This window comes from Scyliorhinus canicula, chromosome 19 (genome assembly GCF_902713615.1).
Source record: "Scyliorhinus canicula chromosome 19, sScyCan1.1, whole genome shotgun sequence".
NCBI lineage: Eukaryota > Metazoa > Chordata > Chondrichthyes > Carcharhiniformes > Scyliorhinidae > Scyliorhinus > Scyliorhinus canicula.
In genome coordinates, this window is record NC_052164.1 from 80,518,539 (window position 1) to 80,538,973 (window position 20,435).

Genomic DNA, 20,435 nt, shown 5'->3' on the forward strand with positions numbered 1-20,435 from the left:
AAGAACTCTGTTGGCCATGGGTCCTCCGTCCCCTCTGACGACCCCACAATCCTGAGGTTCGGACTCCTCGACCGGTTCACCAGGTCCTTGATCTTCGACATCAGGGCCATATTCCTCTCCTCCACCATCAGCATTTCGGCTTCTAGCGAGGCAATCTCATCAGTATGTCGCGACAAAATCCCTTCCATCCCCTTGAACTCGCCATGCTTTTTCACGGCCCATTGAAGTCCTTCCCAGCTTCTCTCTAATCGGGCCCAGCGCCTCCTCAATAGACGTTTTGAGGGTCTCCATCATCTTCCTTCCTTGCCTTTCAAAGTGTGTACCAAATTGCTATTTGAGTTACAGTGCCATACCCCAGTCAGTGTTTCCACTGTGATAGGAGCAGCCACAGACACCGAGGTCACCTCCACCAGCCCTCCACCCAGGGAGCTACGCACTCTCTCTGGTTCGGATGAAGGACTACCACTCGTACCTTTCTTTCCATCAGTCTTTTTCATGGCTTTCGACATCTTTTCATCAAATACAATCAGATGAGTCAGGTTTGTTCACCAACTTCCCCGGGAACCAGGCAAAAATAACCAAAAAACAAGGCCCTTGGCGGGAGTTACCTCATGTGCGACCTTCCACAAGCCGGAACCAGACGTCCACGTCTCTTTCATTGATGTCAACTTTTTTTATTTGTGCTGTTGCTGCTTTTTAGCCTTCCCCCAATAAATAGCTCCTAGACTTTCCTCCATTGGACCCCAAATATTTAATTGAATGCCAGTTAAGCTGACTGCAACAAAGGCTTGAATACATCGATTCCCCCTCACCTTTCTATACCAACTGCCTGACAATAAAATAGTTGCACCAGAGAATTGGTTAACATTAAACCTCATTTATGGATGTATAAATGTTGAATGGATTTATATATAAACATATACTTATCTGGTAGTTTTGCTCCTTATGATATATCAGAAAAATATTTTCACCACACATTTGGAAGTAAGTTGACACCCAAGTCAAATTGCACAGTATACCAATACTTTTATAAATTCCCATGGTACATGGCACCGCTGCCTCACGGCACCGAGGTCCCTTGTTCGATCCTGGCTCTGGGTCACTGTCCGTGTGGAATTTGCACATTCTCCCCGTGTTTGCGTTGGTTTCGCCCTCACAACTCAAAGATGTCCAGGGTAGACAGATTGGTCACGCTAAATTGCCCCTTAATTGAAAAAAAATAATTGGGTACTCTCAAATATATATAAAAAAAGAAAAAAATTCCCATGGTGTGTCATTTAGAACAAGATGTAGAGGCAGTATATTTCCAGTGGGTGTATTGGTTAAACCAGTTCTTGGAACAACCAAGGCTGATTTAGAAATACCATAACTGGCCTACGCGCACTATACTGGATGACATGTACATCCCACTTACCCAATGATATAAAATACAGTAAAACAACAAGCAAGGCTCATTACCTTCCAGGCCAGTGTTTTGGATTGATGACATTCATATAGACCTTTACCCACTGTTTGGATCAGTTTCACAAAAGTATAAACTCATTCTTCCACCGGCAAAGTTCAATGATTCAAAAGAACAGAATGGTGCTAATTTTACAATGGGCTTTCTGCATTGGAAAGGCATTTAGGAACATTTGTATTGTGAAACATCATCACATATCCTACATTGCCTGGCAATTGAATAGAAATAGTTTGGGAACAAACCCAATAACAAGCACATCATTTATTAGACTGGACATGAGCGCTTCTTCTGAAGTAATCTGGTGCCAAGTATTATTGCACAACTTCGTCCCAGAATTTAAGACAGCTGACAAGCACACTTTCCGGTTCATTTTTTAAAATATATTTAGAGTACCCAATTATTATTTTTTTCCAATTAAGGGGCAATTTAGTGTGGCCAATCCACCTAACCTACACATCTTTGGGTTGAGGGGGTGAAACCCACGCAGACTTGGGGAGAATGTGCAAACTCCACACGGACGGTGACTTAGGGACCGGATTCGAACTCAGGTCCTCAGCGCCGCAGTCCCAACACTTTACAGTTCAGGCACACTTTCCAGTTCAATGCAGATCAATTGGTTGCAAAACTAGTTTGAAATAATAGTGATGATGGAAACCAAACGTTGAAGAGCGGCATTTGTTCATTTCTCCTTTAGCTTTGTGGTCGCAGTTGCTCTCAGATGTGCAATTCCAAACTGACCTCAAAATATTAAGAGCCATTGCTTTCATTCCTACAATTTTAAGTTCATTTTAAAATTTACCAATATAAAGTCAGTCAACCTGCAACAATCTGAATTTTTAAAATCAGCTTCATGAAGAATTCACTAAAAGTTTCTCAGCCTTGGCAATGTTTCTTCACCTCTGGGGCAAGAATTTCAATGTTCTCATAGAATAGAATTTACAGGGCAGGAGGCCATTCAGCCTATCGAGTCTGCAATGGCCCTTGGAAAGAGCACCCTACAGAAGTCCACACTTCCACCCTATCCCCGTAACCCTACCTTTTTATGGACACTAAGGGCAATTTACCATGGCCAATCCACCTAACTTGCACATCTTTGGGCTGTGGAAGGAAACCGGAGCACCCGGAGGAAACCCACGCAGACACAGGGAGAATGTGCATACTCCGCACAGCCAGTGACCCAAGCCGGGAATCGAACCTGGGACCCTGGGGCTGTGAAGCAACTATGCTAACCACTGTGCTACCATGCTGCCCAATGTTACGTGGGCCAATGGGATAAAACCCTTCTCTTTACATTTATTGTTGGGATTCCATGTCACCTGAAGCAACCTCGATTCAGTTCTGGATGGAGTGTGGGGTATGAGGGGACACATGTACACTGCATTAAAACTGCCCACAATCCGACTTGGAGACATTACAAGGATTATTGTGGTCAAAAATTCATAATGTGCCAGACTCAGCCTGATACAATTCAAGGTGTTTCACCGGGCACACATGACGGTGGCCCGGATGAGCAAGTTTTTTGGGATAGAGGACAGGTGTGTGGGAGGGCCAGCAAACCATGTCCATATGTTCTGGGCATGTCCGAAGCTTAGGGGATTCTGGCAGGGATTTGCAGAAGTCATGTCCACGGTGCTGAAAACAAGGGTGGTGCCGAGCGCAGAAGTGGCGATTTTTGGAGTGTCGGAAGATCCGGGAGTCCAGGGGGCGAGAGAGGCTGACGTTTTGGCCTTTGCCTCCTTGGCAACCCGGAGACGGATATTGCTAGTATGGAGGGACTTGAAGCCCCCGAAATCAGAGATCTGGGTTAGTGACATGACCAGGTTTCTCAGACTTGAGAAAATTAAGTTTACCTTAAGAAGGTCAATGTTAGGGTTCGTCCGGAGGTAGCAGCCAATTGTCGACTTCTTCGGGAAAAACTAAATGTCAGCAGAGGCAATAAGAAAGAGGGGGGGGGGGGGGGGGGGGGGGAAGTTAGGCCATTTTCTGTTTAGGGTAGGTGGCATTTGTTAGGAATGGAGATGGTTTATGCACTATGTGTATATCTGTATTTGTACTGTTTACTGTTATTATTATAAAATTATAAATACCTTAATAAAATGTTTTCCAAAAAAAAAACAGCAGATGAGTTCTGTAGAGACAGACCAGAAGGAGTTTTACACCACTACATTTGGAAAGATTAGGGCTAAAAACGTCCATTTCCTAATAGCTAACTCACTGATAGACACCACAAAAGTCATCAAACTGATCTTGCAGGCCAGGTCGGCTATACATTCTTCTATTCATCAGGGGCCAAAACCCTGGTTTTATATTCAATATTATGGGTCTTGTGTATTGCAATGGGTGTATTGCTGACACAAAATAATCAAGTTATTTGATGACTTATTGTTTTACGGTAGAGATGGCCCAATAGCACTGATCATCAGACACTGATGCTCCTAATATCCTTTACATTAATAGTGCTCTATTGTTACACAATTTGATTAGAACAGGGGAAGGCTTCAAAGGCAGGAGAGTTGAAATGGAGTCAGTTCAGGTTCTTCTAAATTTACCTAACTACAATTGTAATCTTTAAAATTTTTCCCCCACTTCTTTATCTTTTATACACCACTCCTCAATGCTGGGCAATTAATTTCCATTTCTCACCAATGCTTCTTTGTAACTGAGTTCTAAGTCCACTAGGTTATTTTCCTAATATCATGCCCCTCTGTCAGGAAGTGCATTATCAGGCCGCAATATTGTTGTGAATTATGAATCTGAGTTTGAAGCATCATCAGGTGAAAAGTCCCAAGAGTTGTTTTTATTCCATGTTACAGTGCATTAATATGTCATGCCTTTGCCTAGTAACAGCAGTAACATGAATCTAACAAGACATAATAGGATGCAATCTGCTCAACAATGGGTAGAAATCTACCTAGCGACAGCAGTAGCCAGCATTCAAAAGGCAGGGTGAGATGCTTCTTTCCCAGTGTCGAGTTAGAAGGCATCTAGATAGAATCAGGTAGGAATGATCTATTCATAGAAACAGTTTACTTAGACAATTGGGGGAATCAATGAGGTATATACATGCTAATTATGTATTTACCTCATTTACCGAACCCTAACATTGATCCTCTAAAGGAGAACTTAATTTTCTCAAGTCTGAGAAACCTGGCCATGTCGTTAACCTAGATCTCTGATTTTGGGGTCTTCGAGTCTCTCCATGCTAGCAATATCCATCTCCGGGCTACCAAGGAGGCAAAGGTGAATAATGTAGGTTCCACCTAAATGAAAACTTGAAGCACTGTGTAGCTTCTTATACTGAATGCTGTGAATAATCAGGGTGCAGAGATCACTTTGGGAAATATGTTATTTCAAGCTTCAAAAGCTTTGAATTTATAATCTTTATGCAGTCTCAAGAAAGGTGCTGAATTGTATATAGCTGGTGACGCATATCAACCCAAGGCTTCTAAAATCACTGTCAAAAAAAGCTCTATTTCAACTTACAGAAACAATTTAAGAAGTGGTCATTAAGTGTGGCAGTAACATATGGAATAGCTATGAATCAGGGACAGGAGGAGGAGGAGAGAGGTTTCATGAGGAGACCTGATGAAATGCAAAGAAACAGCACAAGCAGGGTAGAGAAACTTGAAAAAAATAAAGCACCAAGGCAGAAGGACAAATTCAATTGGACTTAATAGCTAGACAGACAGCAATTTCAGAAATGAAGGATAAACAAACTGATTTCGAAATTATAACTTTGAGAATGTCAAATTCCTTTCAGAGGCAATTAATTTCTTAAAATGATAGCGACCATACACTTCCCTTTAAATCTGTTAAAATATCTAGCGTTCTCTCCAGAACATTAATCAAATATCTGGGAAATTTCTAATTTCCAACACTGATGTTAAGATATTGGTGACAGCCGAATTCGACACATCAATCAGCAACGAATAAATTCAGATTATTTGTAGTCCTCTGCAGGGCGTTATTGTGAATGCTACGACAGCAGCAAAACAAATACTTCAATCCAAACTGTTTAATGACCCCTATATTCAGCACCATTATTTTCACAGGGTCCGAGTAAAATATCAAAAGCACCAGTATGCATGAAAAAACCTGTTGTTCTAATTGGCTAAACTGATGCCCACATAAATATAAAAACAGATGTAGAATGTTATTTTGGCCAAACGATGAAAATAGACAGGTCTGTTTGAAAGATTTAGTACTCAATTTTGGTCCCAATTGATATCAGAATTGAAACTTCCCTGCCGATGCTATTCCAGAAACATGTAGGTTTAGCACTCCATTGCTGATTAAATACAATTTACATGCAGTGGTACATTTGATGAGCTTCCTTAACATCCACTTTTATTGAAAATGCGCTGGCTGGCGCATAGAGCATATTTCAAGATAACTCATGGATCGAAGAAGGAGAGGCTATTATCGGTTCTTGGATATAGCACTGAAAGTCCTAGTTGAAGAGATCCTGTAAAATGAGGGATGTCCTATACCCACAGAAGGTGGCGAAGGAATGCTACCTTACTCGTGCTTCACTCTCTTCAGCAACAGCTCATATTTTGCCTGGTCCAGACAAAGTATAATCCCTAGCAAGATGGTTATGGTCATTTCCTTCCTCCTGGTGACTCGTAAGGTGGGGCAGCACAGCACATTTTTTTTTTTTTTTTAAAGATGTCGCCGTCATCAGTTTCTGGAATAAATGTTGCTCAAGTATTGGTTGAATCTTGACGAAGCATCCTTGAATGTCGCCCGGTGCGTTAGAGGTACTTTTCACAGCCGCAGTAGCAATAATCATGAAATGACGAGTATTTCTTTAAGTTGTGAGTTTCCTTTTAGGTAGCACTTCAAATCGACATCAAAGCTGTATTTACTCCCAAACAGCCATTAAACCGCTAGCCACAAAAAAACCATCCAGCCACTTTGATGAGCGCCAGCACGTATTTTACAATTTAACCAGGTAATTTCCAACATTGGATTCAACTGCTTTACCAAGATGGTGTGTTCCGTTGAAGGTGGGCTACACCAGCATTATAACCTCATCTTGGTTATCTGAATGGCTAATTGGCACCTAAAGTATCTGACAAAAATCCTCCCATAGAGTTGAATTAAGGCCTAAAATCAATACTTAAAAAATTACTGCCCATGTGATGAGAGTGAGAGTAGGGCCGATCAGGGATAGTGGAGGGGACATGTGCCTCGAGTCTGAGGAGATGGGGGGAGGCCCTAAATTAATATTTTGCTTCAGTATTCACTAGAGAGAGTATTGCTCATGCGAACATTGTGAACCAGGGTAATAGACTTGAACAGGTTGATATTAAGAAGGAGGATGTGCTGGAAATTTTGAAAAGGATAGATAAGTCCCCTGGGCCTGACGGGATATACCCAAGGTTACTATGGGAAGCGAAGGAGGAGATTGCTGCGCCGTTGGCGATGATCTTTTCGTCCTCACTCTCCACTGGAGTAGTCCGGATGATTGGAGGGAGGCGAATGTTGTTCCCTTGTTCAAGAAAGGGAATAGAGAAATCCCAGGGAATTACAGACCCATCAGTCTTACGTCTGTGATGAGCAAAATATTGGAAAGGATTCTGAGAGATAGGATTTATGATTATTTAGAAAAACAGTTTGATTAAAGATAGTCAGCATGACTTTGTGAGGGGCAGGTCATGCCTCATAAGCCTCATTAAATTCTTTGAGGATGTGACGAGACACATTGATGAAGGTTGGGCAGTGGATGTGGTGTATATAGATTTCAGTAAGGCATTTGATAAGGTTCTCCATGGTAGGCTCATTCAGAAAGTTAGGGGCATGGGATACAGGGAAATTTGGCTGTCTGGATACAGAATTGGCTGGCCAAAAGAAGACAGCAAGTGGAAGTGGATGGAAAGTATTCCGCCTGGAGGTCGGTGACCAGTGGTGTCCCACAGGATCGGTTCTGGGACCTCTGCTCTTCGTGGTTTTTATAAATTACTTGGATGAGGAAGTTGAAGAAGTAGGTTAGTACGTTTGCCGATGACACAATGCAGAGCTGGGCTGTGAAGTGGCAGATGGTGTTCAACCTTGATAAATGTTAAGTGATTCATTTTGGAAGGTCAAATTTGAATGCTGAATACAGGGTTAAAGGCAGGATTCTTGGAAGTGTGGAGGAACCTAGGGATCTTTGGGTCCATGTACATAGGTCCCTCAAAGTTGTCACCCAGGTTGATAGAGTTGTTAAGAAGGCGTATGGTGTACTGGCTTTCATTAACAGGGGGATTGAGTTTAAGAGCCACAAGGTTTTGCTGCAGCTTTATAAAACCCTGGTTAGACCACACTTGGAATATTGTGTCCAGTTCTGGTCGCCTCATTATAGGAAGGATGTGGATGCTTTGGAGAGGGTAGAGAGGAGATTTACCAGGATGCTGCCTGGACTGGAGGGCATGTCTTATGAAGAAAGGTTGAGGGAGCTAGGGCTTTTCTCACTGGAGCAAAGAAGACAGAGAGGTGACTTAATAGAGGTGTGCAAGGTGATGAGAGGCATGGATAGAGTGGATAGCTAAAGACTTTTCCCCAGGGCGGAAATGGCTGTCACGAGGGGACATAATTTTAAGGTGATTGGAGGAAGGTATAGGGGAGAGGTCAGGGGTAGATTCTCTACACAGAGAGTGGTAGGTGCATGGAATGTACTGCCAGCAGAGGTGGTGGAGTCAGAGTCATTAGGGACATTTAAGCGACTCTTAGACAGGCACATAGTTAGCAGTAAATTGAAGGGGTGTAGGTTAGGTTGATCTTCGATTAGGATAAATGGTCAGCACAACATTGTGGGCTGAAGGGCCGGTACTGCGCTGTACTGTTCTATGTTCTATGCCATTTGGGTGTTACTTCCTTTGCTTACTACCTCGAACTTGTCAACTTAGTCCACTTTAACTATTTTCGGTGGCTTTCACTCAACAACTGCAGTGTTGGTCTAAAGTAGGGCAACATCACACTGATGTAGAAGCTATCGTGTTTGTGCAGACTGAAACTAGCATCATGGGCTGATCCGATAATAGAAACTGAACTCAGTGAGATGTTTTGGGGCTGGCGGTATGACTCCGCTTTGTTTCAAGGTCAGGCCTTAGCACCTTCACCTTTAGAGTTGGGGCAAATCAGTTTCAGTTGGAACTGTCAGTAAGCTTGTGGAGTTATAAGGTGCCTTGAATTGCATGAATTCTCCAACATGCTAGCTGATGAACAGCCAAGACTTTTTGTTTTCTAATGTATAAAAATCCACTACATGGTAACATAAATATATTGTAATGTATCTTGGTATAGATGGTTGTTGAGTGGTTTACTGCTCTGCAGATGCTGATCTAATTCATTTCCACAGAATGTTCTCGCCAGTCACATATGGATACACATGGGCTTTGAGATACCTTGCAAACTGCTGTCCAGTACCAACTCGCTTCCACTTGACAGCACAAATTGTTCTCCGAGTTTTCCATAATAAAATGGTCTGTTACTCAACCCTGAATATTTATTGACTCAAAAATAATCTCTCTACGTACAGGGCACTAAGAGCTAGCGCTCTGAAGGAAACACAAAAAGTGCAGAATTCTGACACTCTGATGTGGAAAGCCCTAGTGCTGTCGAATGCTGAAATCAGGTCCAGTTACTTTTAACTTTTTCTAATGTTATTCGCGTAGACTAAATACTGACACCATTGCCTAATCATTTGACATGAAAACGTGACATCCATGGTTGCTCAAGCGTTAGAGCTTCGTGAAAGTGCTATATATTGTTATACTTCTCCATGCATTGCTACACTTAGCAGTGCAGATAATTTCAATGTAGTGCTGTTAGTCTCCAGTCTGACTGCATCAAATTACACTTCGTTAGTTATAAAGTGGAATAACTAAACTCAGCCTTTATTTTATTCTTATTAATTACTAGATAACAATCTGGAAGGTACTGAAAGACTTCCATGTGTATACACATGACTGGCTAGAACGTTCTGCCTACAGGGGTTTATCACCATTTCTCCTGAAGTTATTGGTATTACCAAGTTTACAGTTAATATTTCAACGGGCGGGATTTTCCAGTTCCCCAACCGCATGTTTCTTGACGGTGTGCCATTCGTTAGTGGCAGGATTCTATTTTTTCACCTCGTCAGTGGGATTTCCCATTGTAACCATCTGATGCTGCCAAGAACCCCATGGGAGTGGGTGCGCTGCTGGTGGGAAAAGTAAATCACAACGACCAGAGAATTCTGGCCAATGAGAGGGCCCCAGATTTGGGTCCACCAGTATTGCTGACTGGGTCAAGTCACACATGCCAGTCAAAGTCTTTGTTGGGTGATTATTGTCCTCCTATTTCATGGAAGCGCAACTACAAATCTTATGAATGACACCGGTGGTGTCACTAAACACAGCCTATATAATTACTATCGCATTCAGATACTTTGTCGTATTGTTATTGATGGTTTCCATTTTGTACAATGCTCTTTTTGAAAAACATGCAAAGTAATTCTGTAATCCTATTCTAAACAAATCAGGCCCTTTGCTGATGTGAGAAATCAGAGCTGCAGCATAGAAGATGATCATGGAGAAGAGAAAGGAAAGTTTATGAAAATATTTAGTTCTACAACATGTGAGTTACAGGTTTCGCTATAACAAGAAAATAAATCTGAAATGCTCGGGCCAGTAATTGTGCTGACACAGACACCACGGCAGTCAGATTTTGCAATTGACACATATATGCGTTGTACAATACTCCATGAAACAGCATAAAGAAAAATTCATATATTGCCGTACTGAAACAATTGGACCTATTGTACATTATTAAAATCTAATCACATACTTAACCAAGGAGGTCTTGTGGTGCAGTGAGTAGCATCCTTATCCCTGAGCCAGAAGCTCAAGAGTTTGAGTGCCAACCCAGGGCATTAAGTAGGAAACAGGTTGAGTGTGAATCTGCAAAATCCTTCCAGCACACACCAATGACAGGCGGTAAGAGTGTGAGACTCTCCTGGTCAGCCATGCTTTATGTGGAATGGTGCTCCTAAAGCTATAAGCCTCTGGTGACAGGCCAGCGGCCCGTTCCAGGAACAAACTCTTGCTTTGGGAACAGACAAAAGTCTGCCTATTGCACCACGTGGTGCAGAGAATGAAACAACAACATGCCTAACCAACCGTAAAATGAAACAAACTCTTACAGACCAATGTGGGAACTCAGCTATAACTAATGACTGATGGGAGAGATAACAATTTCATCAGTTTGCTAGAGGAGGTTCACAAAAATATATCAGATATCGTTACCGTACGTAAAACTCAGTTTGAAGTCAGTCTGCACTTACAGCAGTTTCATTCATTTTCCATGTTAGCAGGAGCTAATGGATTCAAGATCTCAGTATCTATTAAGAACTATGTTTGATGTGCTTCGGGTCCCATTGTTTTGTCAAGTCAGCACAGAAATTCTAGATCTAGTCTGACCCCCAGGCCAAGCAAATAGTCTCATGCAAATCTCGGAAAATTACTTAGCTCATCCAATGCCTGTTATGCACATGAGGCACTTCACATACTGTTTGTTTCATGTGGCTGTAACCATTGAAACTATAGAATGAATTTGTGCATTCACATGTTTAAACACACAAATTCTTAACATTGATTTTTGAAAACAGTGTAATTGAACCGTAAACTATTTTGGAGCTTTGCTTCTGTCACTTGGACACGCCATCTGCAAGAACAGCCTGATCTAGAAAAACTGGTAAATAGATTTTCCAACAAGGCAAAATACTCACCAAATTTATAAGAAAGAAACATAATGCTATCGGTGTAGGAATTTTTCCACTTCATTCTTCCATCATTATGTTGTGAGTCGTCTGCTTGATCTGATCCTTAAGTGACCGAGGCTCCTTTAGATCATGTTAATTTTTTTCCTTAAGGATTAATTTCCGCTCGTGATGTTCAAGTCATTTTTCTTTGCAATCAAAAAGTTAATTTGTTCTTTTAAAAACAAAATTGCACACTTTTGGGGAAGCAGCAGATTGTTTTAGAATTTTCTGCCTGCTAATAATTTGCAAGCCATTTCATGTTTGATGATTGCACATCAGAATTTTTACAAATCCTGCAATTGCCAGAATCAGGTTATGTGGGCTTGTCTTTTAATAGGAAGTCAAGTTGAAAGTTGTCCTCTACCATGATGTTATTCTGATTCTTAGCACCCTGACTGACTTACACTCTTCATTTAATTACTGATCACCAAGGTGACCAGCATTCAAATTTCCTCATGTTATAAAACAGCATTGTTCTCCACTCAGTGCGAACCAAATTAAGACAAAAGCTTTCAGGAAGTAAAGCTTCTATGCCAGAAAATCTGAAAAAATGGGGAATCTCACTTGACAAAGAAACTACTCATGTAATCATACATATGGCATATATAAAGTGCAAGAAAATGAATTGTAAAAATACAGGTTTTTGTTTCAGCTAGCCTGTCTCAAGTGGCATTGCTCATATACTCAATATTCAGACTGCAGACCCTAGTCGAGCACATGCACCCTGAATCTCAGTTTCAGAACTGAAGATGTATAATGAACATGATCTTCGCAGTCCGACAGTTGCAATAAAAATGTTGTGAACAAAAATGGTGTGAACAAAGGAGAACACTATATATTGCCTTACCCAAACAGTATGATTAACAGATTTTAAAACTTGCATATGCATGCATGAAATCAGAGGTATTTAAACTATTGTGAAGAGGGTCAAAAGACCCAAAATCAACCCTGTGAATACCAGACAGTTCCGGTCTACTTCTGCTTGTATTTATACCTTGGTGGTTTGTTCGTTTTATGTTTTGTGGGCCTGGCAGTTTGAAAGGAGTGGTTCATAAACGCTGTTCCTATCCATGGATAAATTCTGAATCGGATCATAAACATCTGTTAGTGTCTACAGCTGGCAACATACGTGAATCTCCAACGTTCTATTGTACACCTATGTAGTCCAGAAAGATGTACAGCTAAGACACAACTGCACTAAACTACGCTCATAAAGATTAAAATTAAAGCAGCTTTTCCATTGCGCTCTTTGTGGCTATTGGGCAAAAATATTAAACATTCAACACAATAAATTAAATTAGAGCTTTGCAGTTATCCTATACATAATTTGATCTTGCATTAGCCAACAGGCAGCTTGTAAATAATACCTCAACAAACTCATTCATGAAAGTAAATGAATAACTTACAGAAAGAATTTCAAAGCCAAAAATCAAAGATTTATTGAAGTTGGACTTTGTAAATGTAACAAATCTATATGATAGTGGCTGATATACCCTGGTGCATTGAAGCTTAAAACAATGGAGTGCATGTGTTTGTCTTGCTATTGTAATACTTGAGGAGCCCCTTATCCCACAACGGGAGATTAAAAATCTCAACGATGCAAAAGCCATTTTTTCACAGCTACCTCAGAGAAAAGGTGATTCCAAAGCGCTGTTGGCAGAAATAAGATTATTCCCCAGCTGACGGTGGATTGGGAGAAATCAAAAATAGGAGAAAGAAATACAATAGGAGGAAAAAAATGGTCAGATGCATAAAAGGCAAGACTTCCACCAGCAAAGGAAGCAGGTCCATTGAAAAGAAAAGGAAGTTTTGTCACCGACTGCAATAAATAGTTGGACAGATGAATGAAACAATACCTTGAGTTGTACTCTGTTGCCAAGGGAAAACTAGACACTGGCAGAGCTGGATATCTACAATGGAGGAGTTTAGCAAAGCTATTGACTTTCTTGTCATGGGCAAAGCTATACCACCTGTAGTCATCAAGCATGGGAAATCAGCACACCTGTAGCATCTGCACAAAGTTTCATATCTCAGCTGAGGGGTAGCATTCCAAGATGTGCGAGAAGCAAAAATTGTGATCTTGTACAAGGACGAGGCCAACCACCAATTATTGTTGCATCTTCCTGCTGCGCATGGCAAGAAAAGTATTTGCCCCTGTTGCCATTAAGTCAGACTGCAGGCCCTAGCCGAACATATGCACCCTGAATCTCAGTTTCAGAACTGATGATGTACAATGAACATGATCTTCACAGTCCGACAGTTGCAATAAAAATGCTGTAAACAAAAATGCTGTGAACAAAGGAGAACACTATATATTGCCTTCATTGATCTCACAAGGGCATTTGACCATATGAACGGGTGCAGTCTATTGAAGCTGCCGGAGAAAATTGGCTGGCTAGCTGCCAAATTTGCTCAATGTGATCTCCTCTTTCCACGATAACATAATAGATCAAGTCAGCTAAGATGGGGGAATCATCAGAACTCTTTTGGTTCCTCACTGGGTTAAACAGGGTTGTGTTCTGGTGCCAGCACTCTTTGGCATATTCTCTTTGCCACTGTCATATGCCACCAGTTCACCTATAGAGGATGCCTACTTCCACCGGAACTGACGGAAAGCTCTTCAGTCGTGCTCAACTGAAATTCAAGACAAAGGTGCGGCAAGTCCTCATCAGGGATTTGCTCTCTGCTGATGATGCCACTCTAGTATTCAATACTGAGGATCAGCTTCAGCAGCAAATTAACAGACGTTTTCATGCCTGTAAAGAGCATTGTTTGACTATCAGCATCAGGAAGACAAATGTCATGGTCCAGGCTGTTGCCATACATCAGCATTGACAATGTGACCCAGGAGGTTGTGACAGGTTCATATATCCAAGATACACAATCATCAGCAAACTAACACTTGATGCTGCAATCAACCCACAAATCACTAAAGCTGCAACTGTTGTGTCCAGGCCAAGTAAGAGAGGAGTGTAAAACAACAGAAGCTACCATACCAAGCTTGCATCCTCAGCACACTCCTCTAAAGTGGTGAGACCTGGACAACACAAAAGGCAGGAGAAAAGGCTGACCAGATTCCACCATCATCACCATTTCTTCACAGGACAAGATCACCAACTCCAGAAGTTCTGGAGCTCGCTAATCCTAAATACATGCACTCATTCGTTTTTTTTGAGTACCCAATTGAGCATCGAGGGCCGAAGGGCCTGTACTGCGCTGTAATGTTCAATTCTCTTTTTTCACTTAAGGGGAAATTTAGTGTGGCCAATCTACTTATCAAGCACATCTTTGGGTTTGTGGGGGTGATCAGAGAATAGAATCATAACATTTACAGTGCAGAAGGAGGCCATTCGGCCTATCGAGTTTGCACCAGCCCTTGGAAAGAGAACCTTACTCAAGCCCACGCCTCCACCCTATCCCCGTAACCCCACCTACCCTTTTTGAATAGGAAGGGTAATTTAGCATGGCCAACCCACCTAACCCGCACATCTTTGGGAGGAAACCAGAGCACCCGGTGGAAACCCACGCAGACACAGGGAGAACGTGCAGATTCCGCACAGTGACCCAAGTCGGGAATCGAACCTGGGAGCCTGGAGTAGTGAAGCAACTGTGCTAGCCAATGTGCTACCATGCTGTCCTATCATTGGCGGGGGCAGGGAAATGGAAGCCGGAAGGAAGGCACGGGATACCAAAACGAGCATGACATCGCCAGGAGCGGGGAACGAGGAAAATAAAGACGGAGGACGGGAGGAGCAGCAGAAGCGGAGGCGAGCGCGAGACGGCAGCGAGATCCGTTCGGGAGAAGCAGGCGATAACAACACGAAACACAGCCAAGTATCGCACACTGTAATTATCTCCCCGGCACACAAATGTATATTTGCCTCCCCTCCCCCCCCACCCCCCCGGGTAAACAGTCGCCTACTTACGTGTTGTAAATAATTTTGCCAGGTGTACAGAGCTGCCGCTGTCGAGCTGGTGCACAATACCCTACCAGTTATTCTATTTCATTTTTTATTGTATTTGTTTTTACTATGTACTATTTTCTTCTCTTTGGTATGTTTGGGTGTGTCCTTCTCTTCTATATATATATGTTTCTTATCCTGTGTACATAACAGTAATTATACCTTGTTCAAAAACCCAATAAAAGAACATTTATAAAAAATAACCGTACAGTTAATATACTATTGGTGTCTGAGCAATAAGTTTACATTTGCACAATACACTTAAGCCTGAAACACTAGGATTAATCTAACGGACTTGATTTCCTTAGACGAGAAAAATTGACGTGACTTAGACCATTAGCTTGATTAACAAAAATTTACTGATATTTAAAAAAATACATTTTTATCGGTTTTCACATTTTATGTTTCACATTTCACTTCCTAAGTTACATTACTAGTTGTACACCCATGCAAAAAAGGGAAAAATTAAAGTTACAAAATAAAGACGAGTAAAGAAGACAAAAGAGAAGCTAAAAACAAAGAGAAACCATCATATATATTTACAGGCAATTGTCTCCCTTTCTGCTGTGTTTGTAGTCCCTCTTTAACCGATCTGCCTCTTTAAACTCCCCAGTGTGGCCAGAGTGCATATTTATAGGTTTACCTTTACCCTTTACTTTGGTTTTCAGCATGCCCATGGGCCCCCTCTCCCCTTCTCCCTTTTGTCCCATGGCTCATTTGAACCTTACCACCCCCCCCCCCACCCCCTTCCCTTACTCTACTGGTTGTTGGTTACCAACAGGAGTTTCACACCTATTCAACCATAGTGTTCCTCAAAGAAAATGCAGAGCAATTATACTTTTGTGCATCTCCCAAGCAATTAACATATACCAATCAAAAGAACACGTGTTTAAAAGTTATGTCCATTCACAACTAACAATTAAGATTACAATTATAATTACCAATTATTAACAAGGCATGTATTTATTATTATAATATTGCCATGCACTTATTTGTCTCTACTTATCTACTAACTGCTAGACATGAGTAATATAAAGATACACCCAAGCTGTGGTTCTCATGCCATTGTCCAGTGTTTTGTAAGACATATTTGGGCAGCTGCATAATGACCAATTGAATGTGTGCGTGTAAGCTGTGTGATTACATCCTTGCTATAATTAATATAGCAAGGGTCTTTGAATGCTTATCCAAAGACGGTGACACTGAAGCAACTGGTTTCTCTTCATTAATTTTGTCTTTAAGAATTTACCAGATAGCAAGCAGCAGCCCATGTGAGCTGATTAGGTTTTTAATTTAAACCTGTATGATTTTTAACTCGTAGCATATACCAGAACAGGGACATGCTTAAAAGAGGAAACATCACCTAGGCTTTATTGTACGTTTGAATTCAGAATTTGCTTGATCAGATTGATAAAAGCAGGACCCATTTGTGAACGTTTAACATGATGCAAATGTGAATGCTTTTTATATTTATTTCTCACATTATTAAACACTATATATATATATAAATAAATAAAAAGTAGGGCAATCCTTGAAAGACTAAAATTGCCATTGGCGTGATGGCATTGCTTCTGAAATTGTTTTCTTATGTCAATCACTGGTGAGGTATTGCAATCTTAAAATCCTCAGCGGCCAGCTAAAGCCTCATGGCAGTACAACATTATGGTTTGCTTACAAAATAATGGTTTGCTTTGGGGGCAATATTCATTTAATATTTATCCCTTTTCATATAATTTTCTGCCAGATATAAATAAATGTTGAAATTCACAGAAATCAAAATCAAAGTGATTCTCAACTGTCCAATAGCCTTACTGTTCCTGACCTACCTTGCTTCCTACAGCGTATTTGAATTTGTTTTCCAGTCTAATATGTGGCTTCACAGCATATTTGAATTATTTTTCCAATCTAATATGTGGCATCCATCACCAGCATCGCAATTGTTGAGAATTAACCATTAAGTTTGATGGAGCATTAAATACGCTTGATGCACCGGACTAACTCCCCAAATCCCATCCATCTATAAAGCTCAAGTCAGGAGTATGATGAAGTTATCTCCACTTGCCTGGATGAGTGCAGCTTCAACAACACTCAAGAAGCTTGACACCATGGAGTACAAAGCATCCTGCTCAATTGGCACCCGATCCACCATAGACACATCACACAGTGGCAGCAGTTTGAACCATCGACAAGATGCACTGCAGCAACTCACAAGGGTTACTTCAACAGCACCTTCCAAACGCAGCAACTCTACAACTTCAAAGGATAAGGGCAGCAGCTGCATAGAACACCACCACCTACAAGTTCCCCTCTAATCCACACAGCATCCTGACTTGAAATGGTGATATTGTTTGTTCACTGTTGCTGGGTCAAAATCAAATACTGGCTGAGCCTATGATGCTCGCACTCCCTGAAAAAATAATAACTCGAGTGTTAATGTGTATGTGTGTGTGCGTGCGTGTGCCGATGGGAATCAGAACTATTTGCATTACTCCTACATTTACCCCAACCGTAACAAGATCAATTAATTGAGTAGTGGACGATAGCTGAGCCCGGGCCTTGTTGTTCTGTATAGCTAACTGCTGACTGGCAAAATCAATACTTATCTCCACTGAATAGCAAACCTGAACCATGCAATCTGCGGCCAAATCAGATTACCATCACTGGAATGGTTATGTTTTCTGGACCTTGGTGAAAAAACAGGTTCCAGGCTTCCTTCACGGTTTAGGTCACAGGAAAGGAACAGTTGAGCCATACATGCAAATAAGGTACTGGTTGGATCTCAGCTCTGTTCTGAGCCGATCTCAGCCTGAGCAAAACCGTGTGCTAAAGCTGACTTTGTTGTCACAGTGCTAGAGCAGGGAAAGGGGAAATAAAATCATGACTTTTGATCTGGATTGCTCCCCAATTATCATGTTTGTCTATATCATCTTCCTCAGTTGAACAGCCCGTGGCATTCATGATTTAGATTAACACAAAAAAAAACCAGTAATTTGAGGAAGGCGATGAAAGACTGCCAGGCTTATGGAATCATACTCCAGCACAAGTCATTCCCTTTGCAATGAAGGGGAAGACAAAATTAATTAATCCCTCCTGCCTTGTTTGTGTGTATAACTTCTAAAACGATTAGAGAGAATCAATTAACAAACTAACTAGTAAAGCAAGAGCAACACTGCTTGGTGTGGTGAAAATATTCAAAGTCCAGGAGTGCCAAGTTGAATGTGCAACAATACACTATTTCTGCCTTCTGAACTATAATTTATGTGACACTCTTACATTTATACACAGAAGATCATGAATGCCATTTAGATAAAAAGATTAAATATGTATGATCTGCGCAACTGGGTAAACCTGCAGTATGGAAGCTCTGGACCTTGAGAAGACCATCGCTTCTCAATCGTTCCTCTCAATCTCTCATGTGAATATCGGGCAGAGGAAAAGTATTTGGGTCAAACACTCATTCAGGTCTCTGTATATAGTGGGACTTCCGGTGACAGCGGGTGGGAGGCAGCCACACATTGGAGGGCTCCCGCTCGGGAACGGCATTTTCGGGGTCTAACGCCCGGTCCCAGGGGTAACAGAGGCGGCAAAATCAGGGAGAAGGCACACTGAAGGAAGATGTCGAGAACAAGTAAAAAAATGACTGTGAAAAAAGCAGCTGAAAGTCTGTCGGGGAGTGGAAAGGTCACCGCGGGGATGGCAAGAAAAATGGAGGCTGGGGCACCAGGGGAGGCCGCAATGCCCACGACTGAAGAAATAGAACATAGAAAAATACAGCACAGAACAGGCCCTTCGGCCCACGGTGTTGTGCCGAACCTTTGTCCTAGATTAATCATAGATTATCATAGAATTTACAGTGCAGGAGGCCGCCATTTGGCCCATTGAGTCTGCACCAGCTCTTGGAAAGAGCACCCTACACAAGGTCAACACCTCCACCCTATCCCCATAACCCAGTAACCCCACCCAACACTAAGGGCAATTTTGGACACTAAGGGCAATTTATCATGGCCAATCCACCTAACCCGCACATCTTTGGACTGTGGGAGGAAACCGGAGGACCCGGAGGATACCCACGCACACACGGGGAGGATGTGCAGACTCTGCACAGATAGTGACCCAAGCCGGAATCGACCCTGGAGCTGTGAAGCAATTGTGCTATCCACAATGCTACTGTGCTGCCTTTAAGAACAAATTAATCTACATTCCATTATTCTCCCATAATCTATGTACCTATCCAATAGCCGCTTGAAGGTCCCTAATGTTTCCGACTGAACTACTTCCACAGGCAGTGCATTCCATGCCCCACTACTCTCTGGGTAAAGAACCTACCTCTGACATCACCCCTATATCTTCCACCATTCGCCTTAAATTTATGTCCCCTTGTAATGGTTTGTTCCACCCGGGGAAAAAGTCTCTGACCGTCTATTCTAAATGACTACGGTGATGGCCGCGGAACTCGAAAGGCAGTTCACAAAACACATGGAGGCGATAAGGAAGGAGATGGGGGTGGTATTGAAAGTGCTGGTGGAGGAGGCGATTACCCCGGTGAGGGCGGCGGTATTGAGCGCAGTGGCGGAAGTACAGGAACAAGACGAGGCGCTGAAGGAAGTGGAAGAGACATTGTTGCAGCACAGCGATCAACGTACCTCGAGCCCAAATGGACGACTTGGAAAACAGATCCAGGCGAAAGAATCTGAGGATTGTGGGTCTTCCCGAAGGAGTGGAAGGCCCGGGGCCGACTTAGTATTTTGCCACGATGTTGGCGAAGCTATTGGGGGAAAGGTGATGATCCCTCCCAACATGAACTGGATCGAGCTCATCGGTCGTGGAGGCCTGTACCAAAGGAGAGTGAGCCGCCAAGAGTAGTGTAGCCACCTGGGGTGGCCACTTCCCAATTCCAAAATGGAGGCCCGCAAAGAATACAGGGAAAAGTGGTCAGGCACAGGGAAACAAGCAGGTGCAATGTTTCCTGTGTATTAAGATTTGCAGAAACCCAGACAGAACCGAAACCAGTAGCCATCTACATATTAATGAGCAATCCCCAGGAACAATTGGAAACATTGAATTGATCGGGACCAAACCAGACTCCCCGGCCGGCGCCAGCGGGAGCTAGGACAAAGGAAGGCCAACGGACACATAAGAACCGCCCAACGATCAGGGAACAGCTCCAGTATTGGAGAAATTGATCCAAACAATTAGGACTTGGTCCAATTGATTGGGACCAGGTCTG

The 20,435-nt window shown here is 42.2% G+C and overlaps 1 protein-coding gene across 14 annotated transcripts in view; it reads right to left on the reverse strand.

The window, feature by feature from the left end:
• gramd1ba (GRAM domain containing 1Ba) overlaps positions 1-20,435 on the reverse strand; it is an 808,348-nt gene that overhangs the window by 219,931 nt on the left and 567,982 nt on the right. The window lies entirely within an intron of this gene.